General features: G+C 39.1%; 1 long non-coding RNA gene across 1 annotated transcript; it reads left to right on the forward strand.

Annotated features, from left to right (window-relative positions):
- Positions 1 to 695: 695 nt before the first annotated feature.
- On the forward strand, positions 696 to 4,535 carry LOC143665276 (uncharacterized). The gene is made up of 3 exons (XR_013166833.1): positions 696 to 807; positions 4,160 to 4,259; positions 4,379 to 4,535. It is a non-coding gene; the product is annotated as an uncharacterized LOC143665276 (long non-coding RNA).
- Positions 4,536 to 9,272: the final 4,737 nt, after the last annotated feature.

Here is a 9,272-nt window from a genome sequence, read left to right on the forward strand (position 1 = left end):
TGATTTTCGTCCCGATAGTTTGCCTTTTAGAATCAGACTGACTCTTTCTTGACCTTGGGCTTCTTTATCAGCAGCACTCGAAATTTTCACTTTTGTCATGTGAGCTAGCCCTTTCCATAATCAGCTAAACCCTGCCAGTTTGTGAATGACTCTCTGGGAACAAGTTAGGCCTTTTGCAAACGGCATCAATCAAGCCTTTCAGGCCGCGTGGGTATTCACAAATAAAATATTCCCACGGTGCATTAAAAGAGTATCTTTGTAGCTTGGAAGGGTCGGTTACCACCCCATTTCATACTTATTCTCACAGAGTAAATACCATATATACTCAGAAAATATAACATTACTTTATGTCACCGCTAATCAGTGCAGAGTTAGAAAGATCCCGTTTTCTACAAATGCATGGCCAATTTCTTTTGGCTCCTAGATGTTACTCCTTTTATTAAAATAAAATAAACTCAAAAGAATTGTCCTAGACTAAAAACAAAAAAGCTAGTTGTCAACAAATAAGTCACCACCTCTCATAATAAATGAGAGAGAGCAGATCTTTTGGCGTTGGGGAGTCAAGGGCAGGTTGCCATCATATTCAGAAAGGAGGGTGTTTGGAGGAAGAGGTAAGCACATTAAGAAGTCTACAAAACAGGGCTTGAGTTCTACCAACACATCATAATAGATACATTCCATAGCCATACACTACCGCCTGAAAACTATACCCCAATAATAGTTGTCCAGAGAAAACTTCCTCTCAGCCACTATAAACTCAATGGGAAATATTTTCTTAGACTCATGCTGCTAAATTTCCTAAGACAGGTAAGTCAGCAACAAAAATCAAATTAACTAAACCATCCTGATAAAACAAGTTTGCCCTAAATATAACTGAGAGGGCTAAATGATTTCTAACTACACGTGAGTAGTTTTTAGCCACTCAGCATGTTTTCTTTCTAACCAAATGAAAATCCTGAAATTTCCCAGCTCTTTTAAAAATATTTTCCTTTTAACAAAATCATATGTACTTTTACTGTTGGGATCAGCTCAGTCACCCTATTGAAAACAACTAATTAGCTTTCTGTGCCACTGCTTATAAATAGCTTCCAATACTAATCATGATCATCAACTCTCAAATTTGCAATCTTGTTTCCTCTTCCATGACATGAAAGATTTTGTTCAAAGTGCATGTGCCTTATCGCAGACTGTGAGTCATTTATCACCAAGAAATATGGCTTCTTTAATTAACCAGCCTTAGCAGGCATTGGATTTGTTACAGGAAGTAGGTATGCACTTTTATCCCCTTGACTTACCATTATCTAATTAGGCAGAAAGAAGTAAAAGGACATAAAACTAGAAGAAGATAAAACTAGGGGAAACTAATTGGAATCGCAACTCTTCTCTTTCTCAGACACAGATCACATTATTTCTTTAAATGTTTTGGACTTGTATCTTCTACAGTCTTTGAAGAGCAAGTGCAACATTTGAAAAATAAGAATAAGAATGAATTCATCCAAATTCCTAATGCATTATATAAGAAAGGTACAAAAGTTGGGGAGACATTACTCACAATATACCTCCATACTGTTAAGCCCCCAAATGACACAGTTTAAAGGATTGAAATTGAGGGAAGTACCTTAGTCTTCAGCTAAGGTTATTCCAGGTACAGATGGACAAATGTACTTGCCATTGTCCTACTGTTTATTTTTATAATGTTAGGAAGTGCCATCCAGGATGACTTGAACTGCCATAGTTGCCCATTCCTGGACAAATATTTCTGTCCGCATGGATGTGCGATGGCGTGCAGACTAGGTATCTAATTGAACAGAGGGATCCAGTTAGTGTGCTGTTAGGTAAGTATAAGTAGGCAAGGAATTAGGACCAGTTGATTGATTAAAAAAAGAAGACGACGAAGAAGTAAATGAGCTCAAGAAAGCAGAGCCCAAAGTTTTGAAGAGCTACAGAGGTTCAAAGAAATAGAAAGGTCCCGTGGGTCCAGGCAGGTAAAGAAACCTCAATTGTAGAAGACCAGCAAAGATGCCAGAAAGAAGAATCAGGTCATAAAGTGTTGAGCTGGCAAACAGGGTTAATTTTTAATAAGCCCAGATTGTTGCCTCACAGCAGTTCTCAACATATTATCATGAAAGTTAGCCAACTGAGTGCATAATTTACACCAGGCCCTCGGATACAGCAGAGAACAAGGCAGGAAAAGTCCTTGCCTTCATGACATTTATACCATAGTAAAACGAAAAACAGATAATAAACAAGGAAACAAATAACATTAGGTATACAAGTGCATGAGGTGGTATAAAAAAGACCATGAACATCTTGATTAAATATTTTTGATGGGGGATGGCTCAGAGCTAGTGGGGTACAAGGTGGGAAATAGAATTAAATCCAGAAGCAGGTCTTGGAAGAAAGTCTGAACCAGCAAATAGAATACCATACCCTGAGGTCAAGAGATAGGATAAGTTTAGCACTCATCAATCCCAAAGGTCAACATATTGTAATGGGGTGTCCTACCAAGCAAAGTCTAATAGCAGGCAGCAGATCCCCAATCACCAGGACACGAATCTGATTTTGGACATGCATCCCAGAAGACAGTGCTGTTATCAGGAAGTCAGGTGCAACTCAACATGTCTAACAGCCCTACTCCATTTTCTACTAACAAAAATAATATCTACTAGTCTTTAACGAGCACCATACTATCTACACATTCTTCCAAATGATTATTTAGTTTACCAAATGCATTATTTAGTTTAAATAATATGCATTATTTATTTTAAACCTCCCACCAAGCTAAAATAAGTATTGCAATTATCTCAATTGGATACTTCAAGAAGCACTGAGATGTTAAATAACTGCCCAGAGTCAAACAATTTATAATTACAAAAAATAGAATTTGAATTCAGGCTCTCTGGTCTAGAACCACTATCCTAACCATATAATCACAGGCAATTTATAGGAAAAGAAACTTGAGCACAGAGATTCACTTATCAGAACTAGATATGAGGTGAAGGGCAAGTCTTGTCAAGAAGGCAGAAATTCATGTATCAGAGCCAGAACATAAGTTCAGTAATGGACTAACATTTAAAATAACTTCATGTTGCACCCCAGCATGCTAGGTTAGACACTCCCAAGTTCCTCCTGACTCGGGTTAGGAACTGGTCCTGGACTTAAACAAGGCTTTTAGGCATTGGTGAAGGTAAGGCTGAGTTACAGAGAACCACAGAGAGGCCTCCTAATAAAATGCCTCACTCCACAAGTGTCCTCAGGGACTACCAATTAAGTGCTGTTACTTTCAGAGAGACAGAATACAAACGTAAAACATTCAGTGAGCATCATGATTAAAAACAACATGCCAGAAGTATTCGCATCAAAGTCAGGAAGAAGACAAAAACAATTGCCATCATCATCCTTACTTGTCATTGTTTTGGAAGTCTTAGCCAAAGCAATTAGGCAAGAAAACAAGACAACCACAACAAAAAAGAGCCTTTCCTGTAAGAAAGAGGGACCACGTTTATCATGTTAGCAGACTATATGATTTGAGGGAAGACTCAAGTCATCTCGGGCTACCTGGTTTTAAGATCTCATTTGTGTCTCTGACCGTGCATTTACAGGATTCTGTGGTGGTTCCTAGCTGATCTGCACTAATCTTGCTATGCATGTCTTGACCACTAGGATTGGCCCCTGCTCTCCACTGAGCCTAAGAAGAATATGCTGTAGAGTCAGTCCCTAATCTAAACGAAGTGAGATCAACACTGAAAGGCAATCTGTCGTTTGAGTAGTTCATTCACTCAAACAATGCTTGCTAAAAGCAATTCATCCTTTACCATAATCACCCACAAGTTCCCATGTTTCACTACTTTTAATTACAGTCTTTAAGAGCTAAATGTGGAAACATAGGGAGCTTTATTAGTCACATTTCTAGTTAAATATTATTCTATTCCTGAGTTTTATTCTAGTAATAGTTCTAAAATTAGATTTAATAACAATAATGAATGTGCCTTTCTTCTAAATACAGTTTAGTAATCTCAAACTCAGAGCGGGCCAAATTAAGAGCTGCAATGCATTGTACATTTGGAAGCTATCCCTAAGCAATCATACAGAACAGACCTAATCTTTCTTCCTCAGGATGGGATATTCCTTCCTCCTGACCCATACCTTCCTTTTCCAGAATGCTGATTTGCACAGGCAGCAGCCAGTTTCACTGTCCTGAGCTGGACTGCTGAGGACCGTGGGTGGAAGGGAACTGGCCTTTTGCTGCAGAGCATCCTGTACGTCAAACTATTGTACTCCACAGTGTTTGTGTGTGTGTGTGTGTATCTGAGTTTGGGGTGGGACTTGGTGTATTGCTGGAGTTGAAAGAAAGCTTCTTTCATCCAACTACTTGCAGGTTACCAGCTGGAACAGCAGACAGAAGCAAAACATTTAACTTATGTCAGATCAAGAGAAGGAAAGAGAAAGTTGGAACCCAGCTGGTTAAAAGAGGGGGCAGGGGGAAACAAACACCTTTTCATGGACTCTGAAAATAAAAATACATTTAAAACTCACTGACTGAAGCAGCAGGGGTCACAGTGGATTACTTTCAAAGAAACCAAATTTCTGTTTTCATGATGTATGTATCAAAGGCATATTACGTTTGCAAATAGAGAAGTATTCCAATCATTCCAGGTGTGACAGGAATGCATAAGGCAGGCTTTGTGCATCTTCATGAGACAAAATTACTGTCAACATGAGAATCTTAATCCAATGCTCTCTGTGGAACTTGGCACAGAATTGCTGCTTCCATGAGATCTGGCACCCTACCTGTGCTGAGAAAGGGAAGGACTGAGCCTAGGAGAGGTCAGGGCCACTTCAGGTCAGGTTCCACATCAACCTTTGTGTGTTCCTAAGTTGGGAAGGTGAGCCTCAAGCTCTGTGGGGAACTTCATACAGCTTTTGGAGGACGGCAGCACAACTTTTCATGCTTAGCACATCCTCTACAGAAAGCAAGAACCAGTGGAAAGAGGAACAAATGTGGAATCCAAGATGGGCTGTGCCTCACAGAAACCCATGGCTTTTGAACAAGTTATGCAATCTTTCCTGGGTGTTTTATACCCTCCTATGTCATACGCAAGTGAGAATCCTGTCCTATCTACCCCCGTGTGGTTTTGTGAAGATTGAATGGCATGAAGAATGTAAAAGTATTTTGCAAACAACTAAGTGTTGTATAGTGCAAAGTGCTATTATTATTGTTGTTGTTAATATTATTAATTCACTAGTTTTTAAATTCCCTTTTCTTATATTCATGACACTAAATATATGTTGAGTACCATATAGTGGACATTTAAATATAGGAAGTATACAGCGGGCATTCTTACTTCTTGACATGCTAAACTAAATATTTGGGACTTCACCCTCTGCAAGGGAGGTGTAGGGTTTAGTCCTAGATCTGCCAATAGTTAAATGTGTGACCTTGGCCACATCATGGAACTCTATAAAACGAGAAGACTGCATTAAAGGATCTCTGGGGTCCCTCCCTGTTTAAATATTCTGTGGTCCTTATGTACTTTTTCTCCACATCACCCCCAACTCTCTGGGACTTGCCCCTGCTTCCATTGTCACTTTGTTTCTGTCCTCATTCTTCTCTGTACTTCGTCCTAGAATTGTGCCTTCTTTTTCACTTGTCTTCTTCATGTCCAACCCAAGGCTAAAATATTAATCAAAGGATATGTTTATTTAGAGAAGAACAAATCAAGACAATCATATAAACTGCTAAATTCTCCTCAGCAAGCAAGGATTCCCTTGTGTGTGTGTGTGTGCATGTGTGTGTGTGGTTAGGGATGTTGGAGTACACAGAGGTAGAATCAGATTCTGTGAATGGTCAGGAATTTAGGAGGATACTACTAAGCATTTCATATAAATTCATTTAATGCTTTATGCCTTCTTGATATTGTGGTGCAATAGAAAGCACACTGGGTTCCATTTGGGCTCAGCCATTTTGACTGGTAAATCTAAACAAGTCCCATTAGCCATTCATTTAATACATTTAATACATATGCATTAACTGGTATGTGCCAGATCCGGACACCAATTGCACAGCTCAAAAGGCTCACGCAGTTTCGGGCAGGGCGAGTCCCAGGCCCCCTTGAAGATCCAAAGGGAGAAGTCAAGTAGACAGGTGAATATAAAAGTCTATAACTGAGAGAAGAGATCATGACTGGCAACATGCTTTGGGGTTAGCGCCTACAAACAAACTGTGAGACATGGGCTGGAATGAGATTATCTAACAAGAAAGTGGAGAAGAAGATACATAATCTCAGAATCTCTTTCTTCAGCTGCAAAATAGGAATTGTAGTAATTGCTATACAGAATTTTCTGAGCTGAGATGCAATAGGCATTCAATCAAAGTGCAGATTATATTATTAAGAAAATTAAGCCAGTTACAAAGCAATTTACAATATGATCCAATTTTTTTAAATTAAAAATGTATTTGAATTCATAGAAAATTAGACTGGGGCTTTACATATCACTTAATAATAATTATTGTCAGGTGATCAGATTAGAGTGATTTAGAGATCCTCTTCGCATCCTTCAATAATTTCCAGATTTTCTTCAATGAACATCCGTCCTTTCTATGGCAAGAAAAATAAGTTATACTTTTTCAATTATACGACAGTACTACTTTTCCAAGGGTAGAGCCAAAGGCTATGAAATGAACTGAAACAACAGGCTGAGAGAGTGGCTGCGTGCAGCACATTTGGTGGAGTTGTTCTGTTTGAAGTCAGTTTGTGTTTCCATGTCTCTGTCATAGAGACAGAGAGGTGAACTGCTGGGAATCAGACCAAATGAATGTTTTGCTCTAAGCTGACCTGGCTGTGTTTCCATGGTCCATGTACCCTGAGAACCGCTGGCCTTGCCAAATCCTGTCTGTAATTCTCCACAAAGGATCATCACATCACAGAGGTCCTTAGAGGTTTGGACAAGCTATGCCCAATTGCTACACATGTGTGAGGTTTTAGAGCAATGGCTAAAATCTGCTCGATTTCTCCTTTTCTAACTAAGAGTCTGGAAATTCATGAGAAACTGTGTTCTCACAAGCTCAGGGTGAGAACATTGTCAGAGAATGTAGCTCTAGGCCACATTCTCTGGAAGAACAAGACATTTTGTCTCCCTGCTTGGGTTTCCCTGGCCTCCAGCACAAGCCAGCAAGGACCAAGGACTGGCTGTGCTGCTGGGTGGAAGGTGAGGCTCCTGGATGGAGATTGACACTGCACAGTGTGATGGAAGGAGCTCCATGCTGAGAGTCAGCATACCTAGATCCCGGCCCTAAACCTACACAGATAGGCTGTGTGATGCTGACCAAATCCCTTGACCTCTCTGTCTTAGTGGCTTACATCTGTAACATGAAAAGCATTCCCTATGAATGATCTCACACAAGACATAGGCTGAATCCATTTGCTGGCCTGCACAGAACCTTTGAAACATATGAATCTGAGTGTCTTTAGGGAAACTGATACTGATCACCCTGCTAAAAATGAAACCTCCCACACCATCTAAACCACCACCAACTATCCCCCCAGCCTCTCCTTTAATGGATTTCCTTGTTTTACTTTCTCTGTACCCCTTGCAACGATCTGGAATTACCTTTATTTTTACACGTCTTCTTTCTATTTTTCCCCACCCAAGAGAAGGCTTGTGCGCTGCTGCAGCTCCAATACAGCTTGCAACACATCTCAAAAATGTTGAAGGAAAGAATTTGAATGTCATGTTTGCTTTTTTGCAGACGTGGGACTTGAAAGTTTTTGAGCATAGCATGTGTAAGATTCTGGGCAGAGCATCAGAATAGGTGCACAAAATGGGCACTTCCCTACCCTACTTCTATAGCCATTAAACCTAAATACATTGAGCAAAGAGAAACACATAGCATGCACAAAGATTTAGAATCAACAGATCTCGTCCTGGCTCCCTTACTTACTATACATGATTAATCTCTGAGAATCTCAGCAACTACATCTGCGAAATAGAAATAACCATAGAACTTACCTTGCAGGGTTGGAGTAAAGCTTAAATGATGAAATAAAAGAAAAGGGAGTTTTCTTAATGGAAAGGCATTATTCAAATGTAAATTTGAATAATTTACAAATTATTGTTTGTCTTTATAGAATCTGAGATGTTCTATTTTGTCAGAATAAGAAGGTCATGCCAAAATGGAAACACCTGTCAATTTTCACTCGAAGATCCATGGATGAGCACAAAACTAAACTGGCTACATTATATTCTAGCCCTGAAAAAACTAAGATTTTGCATGTCTTGCTGGCAATCCCATGGAGAACTTTTTTCTTTTTTCTTTTTCTTATAGTTTTGACAATTTATCAGAATTTATTATCAAAGCATCCCACACAAGGTAGAATGTGTGGGAAAAAAAATTTTTTTCCATAAATTTGCTTCCTCGTTTGTGTCTAGACTTAGCAAATTCTCAATTTAATGTCTGTCAAATTATTGGGATTTTTTTCCCATAATATAGATATTATAAATTAAAGTGGCTATAGATGATGATAAGCGAACAGCCTTTCATAGAACTCTAACAAGCCACAACCAGGTGTCCAGATAGTTTGGCAAAGATATTGTCCATTATGTCTTATCCAACTTAGGGTAATAGAACTAGCCATTATAATGTCATTAAGATATGGATCAAAAGTGTGGGTTCAATACTTGGTGCGCTCAAATGACCAATTCCTGAGACACCTGGGTTTCAAAGAAAGAGATTATTGCAGTGTGAAGCAAGAGATCAGATGACCTATTGGCCTGAAATTCTGTCTCTTCGAACTTCCGTAACTCTGCTAGCTTACGGTATCAAGAGATAGGCACATTTTAGGATAATGAGCACAATGGCTCTGGATGGTATAATAAGAGATGATCTAATTATTAAGCATGTGCAGATTGATTACATGATCAGTCACAGGACTTATGTAAGAAAATGGAGGCCTTCAATGTGATGATGAGTGTGATTTTTAGCATTATAATGAGATATAAGTCACTTATAGGTTAAAGTTCAAGCTACTGCAGGTGTCATGCAGGCCAATTTTGGTTCGAGCCAGCTTTTTCTAGCAATTTAGTTTAGGAATTGGGATGGGTTAGTAGTGGGCTGACTTTAGTTCCTCCATTAATAAATATGAGGGGCTGTCTTTTGTGATCATAAGACTCTAAGGTTGAAAATGGAATAAGGGGTAAGAGTGGGAGCCAGTCACAAGGCTTTTGCAATAACAAGATAAAGGTTAAATAGTTATACAGTCATTATCAGTGAT

The sequence above is a fragment of the Tamandua tetradactyla genome, chromosome 21, assembly GCF_023851605.1.
Source record: "Tamandua tetradactyla isolate mTamTet1 chromosome 21, mTamTet1.pri, whole genome shotgun sequence".
NCBI lineage: Eukaryota > Metazoa > Chordata > Mammalia > Pilosa > Myrmecophagidae > Tamandua > Tamandua tetradactyla.